Below are 21320 nucleotides of genomic sequence, written 5' to 3'. Positions count from 1 at the left end.
AGGCTGTCCTCGAACTCACAGAACCTGCCTCTGTCTCCCCAAGTGCTGGGAGTACCATTGTACCTGGCTGACTTTCCTTTCTTTCTTTTTTTTTTTCTTTTAATTATTTTTGGTTTGACTTCTATTTTGTCAAATATTTTGTCAAATATTAGAATAGGTTGTTAACCCTACTAGCTTCTCTGTTCCATTGGCTTGAAATGCCTTTTCCAACCTTTTATTCTAAGCTGATGTCTATCACTGATGGTGAGCATGGTTTTTTGGAGTCATCAGAGGGGTGAACCCTGTTTTATAATCTCTTCTGTGCATTTGTATCCTCTTGTTGGGGAATTGAGACTGTTAATAGTGAGAGTTATCGTTGTATGTTTATTAATTCCTGTTAATTTTTTGTTGTGGTGGTGTTGTTTTCTTGGAACTCTTTTGGTTGACTCTTCTGGTTTTAAATATCCCTTGTGCTCTCTTGGATATATTTAATCTTTTTTTTAGAGTGAAGTATTTCTTCTAGAATTCTCTGAATAGTTTGTTTTCAGCATTTCTCGTCAGACTCCCCTCTGTGTGGGAACCAGGCAATGGTGAGCGATGGGCAGGTGGAAGAAAATTGGGAGCTCTCCTTGCTTCTTATTTAAATCTACCCCTGCATGCCTTATACTATGCCGTCAGAAATGATTAGGGTCCATTTTTGCCCTTTTGCTTTTGCTCGTGTTAATTCTGCTTAGGATATTAATGATTCTTTGTCTGCTTCCATTCTGTTTGGTTATTTTTGAAACAAGATCTTACGCAGCTTAGACTAGTTCTAAACTCTAAACCTAGTCAAGATTTTTCTTTATCTCCTGATCTTCCTCAGTGTTTGGGCTGTATGTATTTTCAACCAAACTGACTCTCCCCAATTTTTCTAAGCATTTCTGAAGTTAGTCTTAAGTTCTCCCTCCTTAATAATATTTAAAACGTTTACAGCAGGTGTGATTATCTACATCAATCAACATAGAAAAATGGTAAACTCCAGGAGTCCCTCATCTCCCTGAGGATTCATAATTAGCGAATATCAGAGAGGATTTCAAAACCCTGTGAAGTAGAAATTTCGGGTTTCCTTGAAGACTGTTTTATTGTGTGATGTTTTGCTGCAAGCTGGGCACATGATGTTTTGCTGTGAGCTCTCTTGTGTGAGGGGCATGACTTTGGCCAGCCAAGAGCATCCCTGGGTGGACTCTGAGGAGAGGAGACATATAGAGGCCCATGCCCAGTGAGGCATCACTTTTTGTATCAAATCACTATGTGATCTTCATGCTTTGACACTTGACTTCACAGAGGAAAACAATCCAGAGAACTAAGTCTTGTGGCTTTCACTGACTTTATGTTCTTGCTTGGTGTTGGCTTTTAGGTGTTGGACAGATGGTGTCCTGATGACTGAGTTTGGTAATCCCCTAAAGATCCATCGACCTTAATCTCCTACCTAAGGTCGGGGGTTAGAAGAGAGGTAAAGGTGTTTAAGAACCCTAAATAAAATAGGTTTAGTTAAAAAAAAATCTAAGCCTGTAACATTATACCCCTCTCTGGGGATCTATAAGAAAATTGATAATCACTATCTGTGGGGAAGATTTTCTTTTAGTAGTGTAGGCCCTTGACAAGATACTTATGCTTTTTCCATAATCCCACACCCATGCTCCAATAAGCAACACTGCTGCAATCTCTCTCTCTCACACACAGAAGAAACACAAAGATAGGAAAATAGATGGGCCTGCTTGAGATGAGAAGAAGATTAACATGAATGGGAGAAGGGAAGCAGAGGAAAATGGAGGCTGGGTAAGGAGAGAAATCGGTCAAAGTATTTTTTTTAATGTATGTATGAAAATGTCACAGTGCTAACTAATTGCTATTCATCATTAATGCAGCTAATAGAAATCATAAATATGAAAATAAGCAAAAGACTGAATGACAACAAAAACAAACTATTATTAATGTGAAAATGACTTTTTAGTTACCTTTGCTCCTACTTCCTTATAGTAACATAAGCAGAAGGACATTTCTTGTCATACTGCATCTGTGTTAACATTTGGTATTGTCAGTATTTTGGGTTTTACTTCTTCTCAAGACTACATAGTGGTATCTAGCTGTTGTTTTAATTTGTAAAACCCTAATTTAAAAACATGCTGAGTATCTCTTCATGGTTATTTACCATCTGTATGTTTTCTTTGATGATGTCTGCATTCAGATTTTTGCCTTCATTTTAATTATGTGGTTATCTTATTGTTGAGTTTTAAGCATCTGTGTTGGTTGGTACCTTTAAGATATATGTTTTACAAACATTTCCCACCGTTTGTATCTCTTCATTTTCTTAACTTTTTTTTTTTTTTTGATGAGCCTCACTTTTAGAGCAAAGAATTCCATTGTTTTCAAACTTAATTCAAAATACCTTTAGTATTTCCAGATCTTGGCATTTTATTCTAAATAAGAAAATTCATCTTTTAATCTGCCTTAGAGAAATTTATTTCATTAAAAATATAATATAAATTTAACATATTTTACCTGAATCAAGTTGTTTTGACTGTTTAGTCCTGTTGTTAGATTATTTTCATTAGAATAATAACTGTGAATTTATTTACAATTGAACCATATCTTAATAACTTGAACTTTCATATAATGCTTATTACATTTAAATAAATATTTTTATTTTATCATCATCTTACTCTGTTTTATGGAAGATTCTTGAATACATATTAACAAGTGAAGACACCAATCTTAAAGACTATATATTATATGTCACCATACATTTCCAATAATGGATACACACACATCCAATTTATGAAAGCATTTAATGTACATTATATTAGTAAATTGTCATGTGCTGCTTAAGCCCACCTGGAAGTTAGCTCTAGAGATGAAGTTGGCCTCACTACTTCAGACCCAAGTTTATTTATCTTAGACTGTTCTCATTGTCCAAAGCTTGCTACCTCCCCCCCATCTCAGGCCCTGTGAGACAGGAAAAGAACAGCAAAACATACCAAAATTGAAAATCCTGTGTCCTTCACTGTCAATAGAACAGAACAGCAGGTTACAGACTGGGAAAAAAATCTTCACCAACTCTACATCTGACAGAGGGCTAATATCCAAAGTATATAAAGAACTCAAGAAATTAAACACCAAAAAAAAAAAAAAACCCAAACAATCTAATTTAAAATGGGGTACAGAGCTAAAGAGAGAATTCTCAACAGGAATATCAAATGGTAGAGAAACACTTAAAGAAATGCTCAACTTTTTTAGTCATCAGAGAAATGCAAATCAAAATGACTCTGAGATTCCATTTTACACCAGTCAGAATGACTCAGATCAAAAACTCAAGTGACAGTACATGCTAACAAGGTTGTGGAGAAAGGGGAACACTTCTCCTTTGCTGGAGGAACTGCAAACCTGTGCAACCACTTTGGGAATAAATCTGGTGTTTTCTCAGAAAATTAGAAACAGCTTTACCTCAAAACCCAGTTATACCACTCTTGGGCATATACCCAAAAGATGTTCCACTATACAACAAGAACATTTGCTCAGATATGTTCATAGCAGCTTTATTCATAATAACCAGAAACTGGAAACAACCCAGAAGTCCCTCGACCGAAGAATGGATAAAGAAACTGTGGTACATCTACACAATGGGATACTACTCAGCAATTAAAAACAAGGAAATCATGAAATTTGAAGGCAAATGGATAGAACCAGAAAAGATCATCCTGAGTGAGGTAACCAAGAAGCAGAAAGACACGCATGGTATATGCTGACTTATAAGTAGATATTAACCATACAATATAGGATAACCATACTATAATCCACAGACCTAAAGAAGCTAAAAAAAAAAACAAGGAGGAACCTAGGGAGGATGCTTAATCTCATTCAGAAGGGCAAATAGAATAGACACCAGAAGCAGTTGAAGAGAGGGAACAGGATGGGAGCCTACCATAGATGTTCTCTAAAAGACTCCACCCACAGAGGATCAAAGCAGATGCTGAGACTCACAGCCAAAATTTGGGGATAGGGCAGGGAGTGTGATAGAAAGACTCAGAGGTGACAGGAGCTCCAGAAGAAGACCAGTAGAACCAAGAAATCTGGGCCCAGAGGTCCTGCAGAGACTGATGCATCAACCACAGATCATCTGCTCAGATGTAGCTGATAAGCAGCTTCGTCTCCATGTGGGTACCCTAGTAAGGGGAGCAGGAGCTAGCTCTGACATAAACTCTGTTGCCTTCTCCTTGATCACTTCCCCCTGGTGAGGCAGCCCTGCCAGGCCACAGAAGAAGAGGATGAAGGCAGTCCTGAAGAGACTTGATAATTTGGGGTCAGTATGAGAGGAAGGCTCCCCCCTTTCTTAGGACTAGGGAAGGGGTTTAGGGGAGCAAGAGAGAGGGAGTGTGGGACTAGGAGGAGACTAGAGAGGGGTCTACAACCAGGAAGTAAAGTGAATAAATTAATTTTAAAAATAAAAAATCTTATAATAAACAAAAAAAAAAACCATGTTCTTGAGAACAGAAAAGTAAGTAATTTGTGTGAAATGTTCATGTCCGTAAATATAGCCAGGAGGTAAGTTATTCCTAAGCACCTTCCCAGTCCAAGACTCAGCCAGTGTTTATACCAAGGTAAGAACATGCCTTACTTACCTCGAGTGTTGAGTGAAAACTGCTGTAGTCTCACCCAGGAGAAGACATCCTGCCTGGAATACCCTTTGTCCATCTGGCTCCAGCTGGTTTGGGTAAGTGCTGCCATATACCAAATTATCTCACTCCTTCAAAACTTAAAGCAAGACAACCATGGATGATTCAACACAGAACTTAAGAAGATTGTAGAAAAATTGCCATGAAAGAATGAAACAAAGAAACTCAAAGCATGTTCAAGGCAGTGAATGTATTCTTGGTGATACTTTAAAACTTAATATATGACATTGTGGGTTTATCAGATTTCACAAAGCTATACAACAAAAAGATCAAACAATTGCAATCATTAAAGAAAAAGAGTGTTGGGGAGTAGCTCAGTGGTGAAGTTGTGCTTAGATGAGGTCCTTGATTGCATATTCAGGGCTACAGTCAGTCAGTCAATCAATCAATCAATCAATGAATAAGTGTAAATGGTACTGCTGACAGCTTTTGACTTCCTGAGCAATTTCTTTTTAAGAGAAAAAGCCCACATGGGCTAGCATATACATTAATAACACAGATAGGTGAACACTGTTTTGACTGCTAGCCTATATTTTTCTTACACTATTGGGTTGGGATTGGTGCCCTACTTTCCCTCAACTCATGCTTAATTGTCGGTATTTACACTATTCTATGCAGTGCTATTTTAGCCTGAGTCACTCTTAGAGAGAGTTCTTCCAAAATTGACTCATTAAAGGCAGCCATTCTTTGAATCTTAATCAAGGACTCATAGTTTGTATTCATCTGGTTCACAACTCTGTAGATCGCCATTCTTTGTTGAATTATTTATATAAAAGTGAATACATTTCGACTGTTGTTTAATTGGCAGTATCTAATAATATCTCCTATTTTTGAGTTGCCTTGTGGACATAGGGACATGGTTCTGAATTCATTTAGAATTTTGGAAGTCTGGCCTAGATAATTCTATTTCTGGAAAATTACTGACATTCCAGAATATTCTTTCAAAATCTCTTCTTAAAATTATGTCAGTACTTTTCTTTTAACTTCAGTTCAATATCTGGACTCTCTTTATTCTTACATTAAATTGTTGGCTTTCTAATAAGTGATGACTAGACAATCTGAAAGAAGTGGATACAGGAGACGGATACATGAATTGTGGTAAATGTACTGTGACTTCAGCTGCTCAGATAACTGAACTCCTGGTAGGAAAGATGTAAATAATCTGAATACCTTTTGCCATTCTTCATTTGGGTTATATCAGGAAGGTTTTTGTCAACTCTATGAATTAATCTTCTTATCTATGAAAAGCAAATAATAATATCCTATATTTGATGCCTGGAACAATATAACATGTCTGATTTAGTAATAGTAAAATAACAGTAGCAAATAAAATGAAAACCAAGTCCTAATTTATACTATATCAGGCTGAATATTTTCTTATAAGGATGAAATTAGATTCAACAACTTCTGTTCCATAACCAACATTTTCTTTTCACAGTGTTTTGCCTACTTGCTTAGGAAATTTAAAAATAAAATAAAAAAAATAAACGCATGATCAAACATGGAACTTTTGAGTTTAAAGTGAGAGCATACTTTGTTTCTTGGGATAGTCTATCACATAGCCTCTGACTGTCTATGCTTTATGAAGCATTGGTAGCACACAGGAAGGGTTTCAGGAATGTCCTTTGTGGGTGTGGTATTTAATTATACATCTTAGAAGAAGTGTCCTGAGTAAGCAGCTCATCCCTCAGCCTGACAGGGCTAATGTTGAGGAGAGCAAAGGAGACAGATGTCATGCTTTGGTCTGGGGAAGGGCACTGTGATGTCTTCCCATGCTTATGGCAGGGTCCTTGGCTGGAGAGAGTCCCTAATGTGGTGAGGACTCTGTGCAGCCCCAGCATGTGTAAGTGGTTGTCATTTTTTACTGGTTTAAATAATCTTTTGTTTCTTTCTTGGAGCAAAATGATCTGAATGTTGTTCATGACCCAATGTCCTCTCTGCTTTCCTAGCTGCATGCTCTCATCTTGCTTTGTTCTTCTATTTTTATAACTCAAGTAATGGGGACCACAGCGAGATTGTGTTCACAGGGACTGTCAGGGATAGAATACAATTTTCTAGTCATCTCCCCATGAGCTCCTGCAGGCCTCCAGCCAGCCTTCAATCTGCACATGCTCAACATGTTCAGAGAACAAAAGTGCATAGCACAATAGAGAGAATTTTCCAAGTCTCTAACATGACTATGGGATGGTTATTTCTTTTATATTACTGTAACTTTAACATGGCAGGTGATTTAATTCAAATGTGCCTTTTTTAGTATATTGTATTCTTCATAAGTCTTAACCTCCATGTAATCAATAATGTTGTACACTTTCAAAATAACTGACCCTCAAATCCAATATTGGTCATATTTCCAAAGTGTTCAATATTAACCTCTAAGACAGATCAGTCTTTACATTGAACAAAACAAGTTCATTATATGCATATGAGTTTAAGTGTCACGGCATAAACTGAGCTCATTTTTAAATGAGTGGAAGGGTATGGTCTTTTTTTTATTAACTGATATTGGAAATATTTAGGTTAATTTTTTATTTTATTTTCAGTATTAAAAATTATTCCACTAGCAAAACCGTCTGCCACCTGCCTATTAATTCAATCATATACTGTGTCTAGAATGATATATGGTACATAGAAGGGCTCATTAAATATGTTGTTTCTTCTTCTGGTGTTGCAATTCAAAATGAAGATATTAATATTTCATCAACTCTACCTCATATATGCCTCTCTCAGAGAGAGACAGAGAGAGAGAGAGAGAGAATTTGATTCTGGAATCAAAGACCAAAAGCTGCTTTATGATATGTGAGATTTATTTTTGGAGTGAAGTGGGGGGATGGAGGTTACAAACTGGCCAGCAGTGACTTTTGCAAGAGCATTTGCTACTCAAGAAGTCAGCCTTGATTCTGTTTTTCTCATACTGTTGTCTTGGATCCTACATTTATCTTCCCCTTCCACATATGTGTGCATGTACACATACAGAAAATACGTATCACAGTATATAGCCAGCTCCATTCAAAACCAAACTCATGTGGGTTACCTAGTAATGGGAAGAGGGACTGCCTCTGACATAATCTGATTGGCCTGCTCTTTGATCACCTCCCCCTGAGGGGGGAGCAGCCCTACCAGGCCACAGAAGAGGACAATGCAGCCACTTTTGAGGAGAACTGATAGACTAAGATCAGAAAGGAGAGGAGAACCTCCCCTATCAGTGGACTTGGGGAGGGGCATGCATGCAGAAAGGGGAGGGAGGGTGGGATCGGGAGGGGAGGAGGGAGAGGCTTATGGGGGGATACAAAATTAATAAAGTATAATTAATAAAAAAATTAAAAAAAACAAACTCATTTATACTAAAGCATGTAAGGATGGCCCCATATCTATGAGTATATGTGGACACCACAAATATGACTCAGTAGCTTATTTTTTTTTTATTTTTTTATTTTTTTTATTAAGGAGGCAACATTGGGAAGGGAAAGAGAGTGGATCCGAAAAGAACTAACGGGAGCTGTGTGTGTTTGGGATTAAACATGATCAAAATAACCCTGGGTGCCTCTAAGACAGTCTTAGAGAATTAATAAAACTACTATATTTTTAAAAACATAAGTGAGCCCTGATATGAGTAAGATTATCTCATATTTATTCATGGAGAAATTAATATATTGAATTACATGGGATTGCTCATATTTAATCATGTTAGACCTTCTCTAACATTTTGATCTTATTGAAGATATCGAGTCATTTCTCTGCTGGGCCTCAGCCTCTCCTTTTAAATTGATATATGAGGCAATGTAATTCTAGCTAGTCAGAAGTTGCTTTTTAGTTTCCTTTGTTATGTCCTTGATTTTGCCTTCCTAAATTTCATTGCTTTGTTTCATATGGAAGTATTCCTCTCATGTGGGATTAAAGATATCTATAAACTAATATTTTTATTTAATATATACTTAAAACAACAATAACCAGAAAGAGCTTGACTTATAATAATTTGCTTATTAACTCTCTTTATACCTGCAAAAATAAATAACTAAATTACTTGAAATAAATAATTGCTAACTTTCATGATGTTCCTTAGAGTAGGAAAGATCAACAAAAGAAAAAAGATGGTGATTTATTAGCAAGTAATCTGGTGACATGTGTGATATCAAGATTCTTAATATATCCTATAAGAAGACAACAAATCAGCCCAGGTTTTGGCTCTCGTGTGCTTACATAGAGAAGTCAATGCTGAAGACATTGATTGAACAGTGGAAGCCAGTTAGTATTTGTAACCTCTTGAAGGTGATGGAGAATGTTGGCTTCCAAACTACTACCAGACCAATACTTGCTTGTAACACACACAAAACAAGTATCGCTAGAAGCATGACATAATGAATACTTCAAAAGTTATTCTGTATGTGTGTGTTCCTGAGTGTATTTATGGAAACAGAATTTGTTCCCCTCTGCAAAAACATATGTGATTAACCACTTAGCCATCTCTCCGACCCCCAAAGTACTCTTTATTTGATTCAGTGGGATGAAATTATATACATTTAGTAGATATTTATAAATATTTATATACACGTAGGAATTAAAAGAAAAAGAGCCTAATAAATTTGAGAGGGAGTGAGCAAGGGCATGGGAGGGGTTGGAGAAAGAAAAGGGACATGAGGAAGTTAATTAGATTTTGGGTTTTTGTTTGTTTGTTTGTTTTTGTTTTTTGAAACAGATTCTTTTTATGCAATCATGGCTATCCTCAAACTTAGAGAGATTCTTCTGCCTCTGCCCCCCGGATGCATGAGGTTTAAATCACTTGACCTGACTTAATCATATTTTAAATAAACTTTGAAAATGTAAAAGAAAAACCAATCATTTCCAATCTTTTGTTAGTAGCCACTTTCAACAATACACTCTTTAGAGATCAAAATAAATTATCTTTGGATTTAAACAGTTAATTATGTATCTATAAATTCTGGTGTAGAAAATATTTTTCTGGAACCATTATCCATAAGACTTTGTCAACTTGCAATATATTTGTGGGAAGCTTTTGAAAGTACAATGTCAAGACAACCAGTTTCAGATTAATTATTGTTGACATTACAGAACTGATAATCACACTAATCAATAGAAACTCTGTCCTTTTACACCTACGCTTCTTTCAGTCTATATATATTATCTACTCTGAAAAAGTAACATATCCCTCATTTTTATGGAGATAATTTTAAAAAACTAAAAACAAACTACCAAGTCTAGATGTTCAACTTTTGGCTCTATATGTTTGATGCTATTTAGTTTTTTATCACTGGGTAAAACTGGGTCCTTTTCACACATGAGATATTTATGGTGAAAATCTCTCCCTTAGTATAAACACCTTACTTCAGAACACAACTTTAGTTTTTAATGATCTTTTCTCTCATGGCTTCACATGAGAAAGGAAAATCAAACTCATTATATGTGTGAATTATTAATTCACATTATTATCATAGTTAATAAGCACAGTTTATTCAGCCATCCTGTTTTTCCAGTTTTAACCCAGCAACATTATTTTTCAAAGATATAGACGATGTATGATTTACTTTCTTCTCTAACTGTCTTAAGCTGTGCAGCATTCAGGGTTGTTTTACATCTGTCCTTGTGTTTTCCAATTACTCCCTCACATGGGCCAGAAAATGGTCCTATGGAAACTCAAACTTCAAATATTTTCTGACACAAGTTATGCATTTGAGTCTTGAGGTGACGTCAGTGTTCACTGTGAGATTCTGCATTCACAGCAAGTGGGTAAATGGTTCATATTCCAGCCCTGGGAAGGGGCTTACGCTAAAGCTCATCAGCCTGCAGCTTGGTGTAAAGAGCTGTCTCTCCGGGACACCAGAATCATCCTCACTGATGTGAAGCAGAAGGGACAATATGCCCTTATAACCATTCTTTCTGCAGGTCTTCTCTGTTCATTCCTAGGACTATCCTTCCTGTTTAAATTAGAAATAGCTCTACATGTTACTGGGATTCACGCACAGTTTTCTAACGCCTGTTTTAAGACCTGCTAAGGATCACCTAACATCAGAATGGGAGTGTAAATGTGCTCACTAAGTTCCATTTTATTGATTCCTGGAGGTTTGGAGGCTCGTCTTGTTCCCATAGAAAAAAAGGGGCGTCCTTGACTAAATGCCAAACTCTGATGGAGAATTGTTCACAGAAGAACATTACATTTGCTCTTCAGAAATTCTGAAACCGCTCAAGTAGGATGGTTTACAGTTGGGAATAGAGCAGCCATGTTCAGTTCAGAAGGCATGAAGACTCTTGTCTATGGCTTTTGAATTCTAATAGCCTGCTTTCCAACTCTGCACGTGTACTGTAACTTTAATGGGAGAGGGTGGCTTTCCAAAAGTCTCTGGAAATCAGCCTTAACACTGTTATAATTGGCTGAAGGCCTTAGAATTATTAAAGTACCACATAAAAGGACTCTAAAAATGAGCACTAATTACAAATTAGCAAATTTTAACATAGGTTACATAAGGATTAAGGGTTACTGGTTTGTAATATCTGTAAAACTGCCTAATCATTTCTTTCTAACTAGAATGTTATTCACTGTCTTCGGTACTAGTAAGTGCAACTAGATAATAGATGGTTTATGTAAATACAGGTAAATAGACTTTGAGGCTGTTTCCAGAAGCCTCTGACCAGCCATTTCATTTTCTCCCAGTTTGCTTTCAGATCAGCTGTATACTTTACACCATTTTTCATTTTCAAAATTATTCTCCATAAAGCTGTGTTGTAGCTCACGCCTGCATTCGCAGTGTTCAGCAGGCTGAGGTGGAAGATGGGAGAGTTTAAAGTTGAAGAGGCTGCACAGCAAGATCCTTGCTCGAAGGAAGACATTGGTGACGCACAGACATATGCCCCGAGTTTTCTAACTAAGGGTTCCTAGGGGTTACCTAACATTGCAGTGGGAATATAAACCTGCTCCCTAACTCCCATTTATCACTCCATGACAGTATATATGTGCACTTACATATATATATATGTATACATACACATATACAGGCATGAATGCATACATGTATGCACACGCATGCATACATGCACACACATATGCATACATGTACATACATATGCACACGTGTATGTACATGCATGCATACACATGGATACATGTGCACGTATATGCATACATGTGCACGTATATACATACATGTATCACACATGAACGAATGTGTGCACTACATGTATGCATATATCTATACATATGTATATACACACAAATATGTTTATGTATATAAGATATATATATATATGTGTGTATGTGAAGTGCAATATAGTAAGTTACAATGTCTTAAACCCTGGTTACCAAAGCAGCAGGGAGAGGGAAGGGGAGTAGTCAGAACAGTACATATACAGACAGACAAGAGGAAAATAAAAATTCATATAAATATATATTATATATAAAAATAAATGAATAATATATGTAAGATAGAAAATAAATGTATATAGTCATTATGTATATTCATATACACTCACATATCCATATAAATGTATGTACTTCTACTCACCCGTACATATCTATACAGTTTTCTATTTATTTTTTTATTAAGACACAATAACAATTTTTTTCAGTGTGCTACTGATGCTATGAATTTATTTTCTTTATATCTATTAAGAGGAACAAAACAAAATATCAATGTTAATGAATTTTTAGTTAAAGAATTTATTTTATCATTTTTAATTCTAGAATTATTATTAATTCTAATTAAAGTAAAACTATAGTGTATTATTACCATATAAAATCTGTTGGTAATTTTCATTATTGTTCTTTAATAACTAATGTCTTAGGATAACATTAAAAGCCTTGCTTACTTTTTCAGCCACAGTCCCCTATTTTGTTCTCAAAGGATTATGTTCCAAATATTCAGAAGGGTTGCACTTTGAGCGTTAGATTTATATCCTCTCTTGTCTGACTACGCATGGACTGTTCTGACCACTTCCCTTGCCCCCTCTGGCTGCCTTCAAACTAGGGTTTAAGATGTTGTGATTTACCACATTACACTCTATCATGCCTTTTTTGAACTTGGGTTACACATGGAGCTGCACACTTGAAAAAGAACATACTTTCCCTCTCTGTTGTCAGTGGCATGCAGTGGGTGTTTGCCTAGTTAGTGAATAACTGAATAAATTTGCAGCCTGAAGCCATTGCTCATTTCCAGTGGATCTGGGTGTCCACTGTTAACTGAGAAGCTAAGTCTTTAACTACTAGCAAATCCTTCTGTGTGCTTTACAGTGAGGTTGATTATTAATGGAGTAAATTGATAATTAATAAATAAATAATTAAGGAGTAAAAATTACTTTTTTCCATTTTTTTCTCTTTTTCTCATGAAAATTACTATTCCTACTTTCCACAGAAACATTTTAAACTGGATATGGGGATATGCAAATAGGAAAGTGCTCAGAAACATTTTTTTAGGGGAAAAAAAGCCCCTGATGGTCTCCTAATTTGATATTTTGACTTCTTTAAGAGAGCTATGATTGCTATAGAATCACTGTGAAATGATGCCCCCAATCACAGGCTTATCTTTTTTTTTTAAGTAAAGAAAACATGCAAACACTTTTTCTTTGACTGAAATTCACATCAAAATTTATGGCAACAGACTCTGAAATTAAGAAATGCTCAAAATAGGCGAGAACTTTTTTTGGAGTGGCTCATTTGTTCTTAAAGTTGACCCTAAATGTTACAACACGATGCAACAAAGCAAGGCCTCTTACAGAGTCCATTTGCTGTTTCTGAAGGTTATTGAAATCAATGGAAAGATTGATTTTGAATATCAGTCTATCCACCTTTCTTTCTTTCTCTTCTTTCTTCTTTTTCTTATTTACTTACTTACTTACTTACTTACTTATTTGAAGCAGGGTTTCTCTGTGTAGCCTTAGCTGTTCTGCATTTGCTCTGTAGACCAGATTGCAAGGGTGGTATCAAACTCACAGAGATCTGCCTGCCTCTATCTCTCAGAGTGCTGGGATTACAGGCGTGGACCACTGTACCTGGCTCTTTTTTTCTTTCTCTCTTTCTTTTTCTTTCTTTCTTTCTTTTTTTGTTTTGTTTTGTTTTGTTTTGTTTCATTGAAAGACAGCTTCTATTTGCTTTTCAAAAAATATGCCAGTCCTGATGAGACCTGATAAGCTAGGGTCAGATGGAAGGGGAGAAGGACCTCCCCTATCAGTGGACTTGGAAAGGGGCAGGGAGGAGATGAGGCAGGGAGGGAGGGATTGGGAGAGAATGAGGGAGAGGGATACAGCTGGGATACAAGTGAATAAACTGTAATTAATATAAAAATGAAAATTTAATTGAATTAAATTTTAGTACTTTTGTCTGATGTGTTATCTCAGCAAGGAGTGTGTCTCTCTGTAAATGGTGCGAACTAAACACTATTGCTACAAGAAGAAGCACATCGTAGTATGTGACTCTTTCAACCCCATGTTCGTCACAATGGAAACAGAGCTGCAGAATAAAGGAGGTGTTCGCTTTTCATGTCTAGCTTTTCTCTGTAGGAGTGAAGCAGGGAGAGGGCCAGGAGAGAGGAGGCAAAGTGGAAGGAAAACAAGGGAGCTAGCTGCAGCTGTTCAAGCGGGGAGGTCCAGTCACAACTCCACTACAGCCTAAAGGTCCATCTGGCAGGATCCCAGTGGGGTAATGACTCTCCAAAGAACTACATGCTTCACTAAACCCTTGTGATAACAAAGTGTTGGAAAGTTCATCTCAAAAGCTCCAGAATAATCCATTTTTTAAATTTCTGATAGATTATTTTCTTCTCGAAAAGCCTCCAGTCTTAAATTATTTCACATTTTCTTCCAGCCAAAAGCCATTTGCCAATTTTAAGAAACAGTTTAGCTGTAAAAGTCTGAGGATTTAATCCCGTTGAAAAAGCAAGCAGCTGATTTCATGGATTCCATTTCGGTATAGAATAAGCACTTACATTTTCATGTCAGTAACATCATAAATTATTAGGAATGCTATCTAATTCCAAAATAACTGAATCCAAAAATATATAGTGCCAACTAGACAAGGTGTTGCTAATAAAGATTGAAATCACAATGTATTTTTCACAGTTTCTTTTTTTTTTTTCAAACAAAACTGACTAATATTTTGTTTTATGTGTGTTTTGTTTGTTTTTCTGGGTTGAGTGTCTGTCTGTGTACCACATACATTCAGTACCCACAGTGGCCAGAGGAGGAAAGCAGTTATCCAAAGTTACAGATGGTTAGCTGCCATGCGGGTTGCTGGTAAGCAAACCCTGGTTTTCTGGCACAGCAAAATAAAAAATACTCATAAACCCTGGTCCACCTCTCAGGCCCTCAAGTCCGAGCTGGTAGTCTTTGCTTCATCTGCTAATCTACTTTGTTCATTATACGTTCAATTCAAATGGTGCAATATTCATATATTTTTTTCTCAGTCCAACTGGTGACACACCAGTGGCTGAGCTCAGGGGGGCCATGCCTCTTAGTTATGTTGGAAATGAATTCTATTACAAAGCAATTTTGAGTTCTTAACAAAACTACAGGAAGTTCCTCCCCATTGCACTTTTGTCTTCCTCTCATCTTGGAAAGAGTGGCTACTGTGTTTATAAGTGCATTCTTCATCTCTGCTCTGTCCATTGTCCATCTAGTCCACTCCTCACACTCTGTTACTTTCTCGTAATGTTGTGGAGTTTGCTTAAATCTAACATAACTCAAACACCAGGTCAATGCAGATGACAAAATTTACCGTAATCAAGCCGCTGCTGATTGATCAGGGACACAGAATAGACTTGGGATATCAACTGAGTTGCTGAAGGGACATTGTTCAGCATGTTTAAGGAATGAAACTGTGAAGTGAGGGGATGGGGTAGGCAGTAGAATTATCTAATTATATTTTGACATAAGGAGTTGAGCAAGGAGCTTTCCATCAATCAAGATAGGAGTAGGTTCCTGGGCCGGAGAACATGAACTTAGTTGACCCTTTTAAGGAAGTTTTCTTTGAAATGGCTGGACTCAGACAACTTCTCTTTACAAGTTGTCCCTGAGATGTCTGGACTCAGAAAACTGCTTCCTTACAACAGAAGCTGTTCAACTATTGGGAGGTTCCCAGCTCCGCTAGGGCCTGGGAACTTGAACTTAGTTTTTCCCTATGATTAAATAGAATCTGAAAACAAAATGGTAGTACTTAGAATACATTTCTTTTTTTTTTCTTTATAAATTACACTTTATTCACTTTGTATCCCTCCCCCCGTGGTTCCCTCCCTCCTCCCATCCCAATCCCTCCCTTCCTCCACCCTTTGCATGCATGCTCCTCCCCAAGTCCACTGATAGGGGAGGACTTCTTTTCCTTCCTTCTGATCCTAGTCAATTAGGTCTCATCAGGAGTGGCTGAATTGCTTCTTCTGTGCTTGTTCTCAACATTAGCATTTTGTATTCCTGATTCTCTTTCTAATTCACATCCCCTTCTTGTCTCAGTCTTCCTGTCTTCCTAACTTAATTTGTTTTTCCTCCTGTAATAAGTAAAGATCATACAGTGTGAAAGTTATTCTCTTTTCCAATTTCAAGTGTAAAGCACATTATTATTACCTGTATGCAAAGTATTGTTTGCCAAATCCCTATATCCACTACTCAAATAACTGAGGCTTCAAACATGAACATGAACTTTCCATTTTTCTCTTTACTCAGTCCCTCACAGCCCTGTGGGGTATTTTTTCTTATGTAAATTTAACTATGTTACTCACCCCATCCGGTGGCTCTTGGAGCATTTGCCTTTGGCTTATTTCATAAGGAGAGTACGCAACTGATTCTAGTATCTTGTGTGTGTGAGTGTGTTTGATTTTGTTCTTTCCTGCCTCACCCCCTCAAGTTGATAGCACTTTTGTAATTGCTACATACATTAAATATGGAGAAATATATAAATAAAACCCATTGAGTCAATTTTTATTCTTTGTATGTTTTTGTTTTAAGGATAACTAATTGGGGGCTCATTCCTGGGCGGGACTAATTCTCACCCTCTCTCATTAGTTGCCTATAGTACATTGTCTAGATATGATACCTCATGAGAGGTTAGCATGTTTACTGATTCTGTTTTTTTATTATTTTTTATTTATTCTTCTCTCATACAATGCATCCCAACCACAGCCTCCCTGGATCCTCATAGTCCCCTCTGCCATTATCCCCTCTTCCCCACATCCTCCATTTCCCTTCACAAAAGAACAGGCCTCCCAAGAGTATCATCCAAACGTGATACAACAAGTCACAGTAAAACAAAGCCCAAACTCTCATATCAAGGCTGGATGAGACAATCCAGTAGGAACAAAAGGTACCCAAGAGCAAACAAAAAGGCAGAGATACCCCCACTGCCACTGTTAGGAATCCCGTAAGAATACTGAGATACACATCCACACACGTGCAGACGGCCTAGCACAGACCCCTTCAGGCTATGTGATTACAGCTTCAGTCTGTGAACCCCTACGGGCTCTGCTGAGTTGATTCTGTGGGCCATGTTCTCATGGTGTCCTCAAACCCTCCGCATCTTAAAGTTCTTCCTCCCCTTTCCTGTTGGGTTCCCTAAACTCCACCTAATGTTTAGGTACGGGTCTCTGCATTTGCTCCCATCAGCTGCTAGCCTAGACATTGATCAATGACTATAGAAGAATATCATCAGGAATCATTTCCATCGATTTTTTTTTTCAGTTGTGTTTGGTCCTACCGTAGGTCTCTGGGCCATCCAGATTCCGGTTCCTGGCCACGCAGGCAGTGTTGGACATGGGCTCCCTCTCCTGGCAGTGTCTTTGGTCTCAAGTTGTGTATTGATGCTGTTATTGATCAGATCTTGTTATGCATCTGTTCCTAACAGAGGCAGCCACACAGCACACTTCCGGGCATTCTGACTCTTACAATCTTTCACCTCCCTTCATGATATTCCCTGAGTCATAGTTACAGTAGCTCTGCTGTGGATTAGCTGTACATAGTCGTTACTATGTCAAGGCATATTTCAAAATGTTTGTTTCTTTGTGGTTTCTCGTGACGAATATTCTTTCTTCCAATCTATTTTCATGTGTTGTAGAATTTTCTTCTACACTTACAATAATTTCTTCTCCTCAGTTTCCCTGTTTCAAGATTGGCATCTAGTGCCGTGATTTTTAAAATAAACCTCTAGTTCAGATGACCTTCTCTCTCTTGAAAATCTTTTGGAGAAAGATAATGGATTCCCTCTCCTCTTCTCCTGTTCCTTCTCTCCTACTGTGTAGTTAAGATACGCACAGCTCCAGCTCCAATGCTGGTACTGAGAATATCTCCCAGGACTTGCTCTGGCCGTGTGACAGAATTTTGTTTGTTTGTTTATATGGAGGGTCCTTAAATTTCTCCTTGGGTTTTGAAAACTAAGCAAGAATATTAAAAGCATATTATTAAACTCAGTTATTTTTGGTTTTTTACTTCCTCTTTATTGAACACATTTAAGATGCATAAAATATGCTTTTATTATAATGGTAAAAATATTACTATTGTCAAGCAAATTAAAATATCAATATCCTCACAATATTTGGTGGGAAGGTGGAGGTTAAATGCAGTGTCTTGGGAGATTTCCAATATTCAGTAAAACATTATTAATTATAGCCATACATTAGTGTAGTCTGTCTACGCTACAACTTTGTACTTTTTATCAATATTGCCTTATGTTATTTTAATAACCACCTGTCATTTTGTGCATGTAAATCTTGACATTTTGTGCATGTGCATCTTGACATTTTGGCATTCTATTTATCAAGTGCAGAGCGCAAAGTAGTGTTAGTCCTTAGGTCAGTGTCAGTTAAGTGAATCTTTAACTATTTCCCTGGCATTATGGCTGCATTGGGAGTCGTGTATTTGAATCTGGCTTATTTTACAAACTCTGTTTCATTGGATAGTTTATCCTAGTTAGTCTAGTTGTTACAAATTATTTGGGCTTGTGCTAGGCTCTTGTGTAAACACAAAGGCTTGTTTGCATAACTAGTCCTTATCCGGTATACATAGAAACTTACAGTAATATAAAAGTCTGTGGCTCACTGTGCTTATACTGTTCACATAAACAATATGCTTTATGCCAGGCCCCTGTGTTTCTATGTGAGCATAGGGTTCTGCTGTAGGTTAGGCAGAATGCCCACTTTGACCAGTCCCCAGAGGAAATCTGGGACACTGAAGCTATAATGAGCTTCCCTGGTAGATGACACTCTATGTAGGATGGAAAATCATGCCCTGGATGATTCCCCAGAGAGAAGGCTCTCAGGCTCCTGCACCTGCTTGATTCTGATTTTCATTCTATACACCTTGAACCTTTGCTGATTTTGCTTTGTTTCTTTTCACTGCAATAAATCATAGCCTCAATGAAGCTGTACACTGAGCTCTCCTTCTGAGTTGCTGAATCTGGGGTGGTCTTGGGGATTGCTGACAGAGCTGTTCATCAAACAAATTGAAGACACCGTGGAAGGCAGACTTGTTGGCTTAGGCGAGTCAAGGGACTTAGAGAGAAGAGTAAGAGGAGTAGATACTAAATATTCAAATAGATAATTACAATATAATTTGATAGTGACAGAGCTGTGCAGAGTGCTGACTATGAAATAGAAATTGTTCTAGGGTGAAAAACTGGTTTTGAACTAGAGAAATACTTCACCACTAAATAAAGGTTTGCAATATACGTTTAGCATAGAGCATAAACATGTAATTAAGAGGATAACAACATTATGTAATTATATAATCACCACAGAAACAGTTATACCAATCATACAATCTTACAATCCTTAATAAGTTCCAAACTTGCTTCAATCCTTTTCTACATTTTAGTTTGTTTAATTTATTTGAATCTCGGTCTTGTAAAGTAGATGATGTGGTTCCGAGATTTTTAAAAGTAAGACAACTTGGACAGAGAGAGATCGCATATATTATACAGATTCCCATAGCTGTTGTATGGCCGGCTTTGATAGTAGGACTTATTCTAAGCTTTTGTGTGTGTGTATCTGTTTTGTTTTTGACAAGGTTTCTCTGTGTATCTGTGGCTGACATAGAACTAGAACTCACTTTGTAGACAAGGCTGGTCCTGAACTCAGAGATGCACTTGCCTCTGCCTTTGGAGCTGGGGTAAAGGTTTGAGCCACCATACCCAGCTCTTTGCTAGCTTCTTAAAGAAGAAGAATAGGAAATACTTTTGATGGATATTTGTATTGATTGTTTTTCTAATGCTAGTGATCCAAGCCAGGGTCTTGTAACCTGAGGCAAGTACTACACCAAGAGCTATAACCTTCCCCTGATTATCCTTTTTAAATTCCAAATCTGATGATAAATGGATTTTGATAGTATATACATATTAAGAAGTCTTTTAAAATGAAGATACACTTTTATTATATGATTAGGAGAATAAGACTTGTAAACACAAAGCAATAAAAATTGATACAAAAAAATTACAAATACCTAATAGTCTAAATGAGCATCATGGACATTGAAGATTACTTTCTTTGTACAAGCAGTGAGTCAATTAACTTTGTAGTACGTACATCAGTAATAAAATCATGATTGCATATCAATAGATAATTGATTTACCTATTAAACTGACACTTTCAGCAGTGGATACATTGCTTACATATTTTATTTCTGTGTGTTTTTAAATTTATTTGATAAAAGGTGAATAAATACATTATTTACGTTTTTAGGGACATTGTCTGATGCATGTTTAATTATATGAGGTTTAAAATACAGTTAGGAGAAGTAAAATTGGCTTCCTTTTAGTTTTTTCATTCAATGATATATCAAGGCTCAGCAATATATATGAAAATGAAATGTAAGATGGCATAGATAAAGTAATATCTCTTAGTCCATTTATGTTTTTTTATAGCTCTTTTGAGCTAGCCTTCTGACTACAACATAATCAGCAGTGCTCAGCTTTAATGCACCTTGAAATGTAAGATTTTTCAATGATCTGATGCATATATCTAAGAAACTATGATTTCTTTGGTGACTTAAGTAAGACAGCCTAGTGCTGAGCTGAATATTGATGGAAACTAATGAAAATTTCTGATTAATAAGTTTTAGAAAAAGAATGGCATTAGTCACATTTGGACAGATTTTGTTTTGTTTTGTATTTTGTATTTTGTTTGGTTTTGTACGCAGCGTTTCTCTGTGTATCCTTGGCTGTCCTGAACTCACTTTGTATACCAGGCTGGCCTGGAACTCACAGAGATCTGCCTGCCTCTGCCTCCCTTATTGCTAGGATCAGAGGAATGTGCAACCACACTGAGCTAGACAGACTTTAATTGTTGTTAGTTTTAATGATATTTTTAGACTCATTGTGCAAGCTCCATTTTTAAGAGATTATCATTACTAATTTTACTTATGTATGTCTGTGTGTCATATGTCAGCTGCCTGCATAGGACAGAACAGATTATCAGGGCATCAGAACAGAACAGATGGGTTGCAGCAGTTGTGAGGAGACATTCAGTATGAGTATTGTGTTCTAGACTTGGGTCTTCTGGGGAGCAGCACTTAACTACTGTGCCATCTCTCTAGCCCTATTACATGTTGTTATAGTCTTATTGGTTACAGAATGACAATGAAATTTTTAACTTCCAAGTCTCTAATAAATTTTTCTATTATTTAACTATGTGATTACACTCACTATTTTTGTTTTAA

This window comes from Meriones unguiculatus, chromosome 21, assembly GCF_030254825.1.
Source record: "Meriones unguiculatus strain TT.TT164.6M chromosome 21, Bangor_MerUng_6.1, whole genome shotgun sequence".
Taxonomy (NCBI): Eukaryota; Metazoa; Chordata; class Mammalia; order Rodentia; family Muridae; genus Meriones; species Meriones unguiculatus.
The sequence above is the reverse complement of the archived record's forward strand: the minus strand, read 5'-3'. Positions refer to the sequence as shown.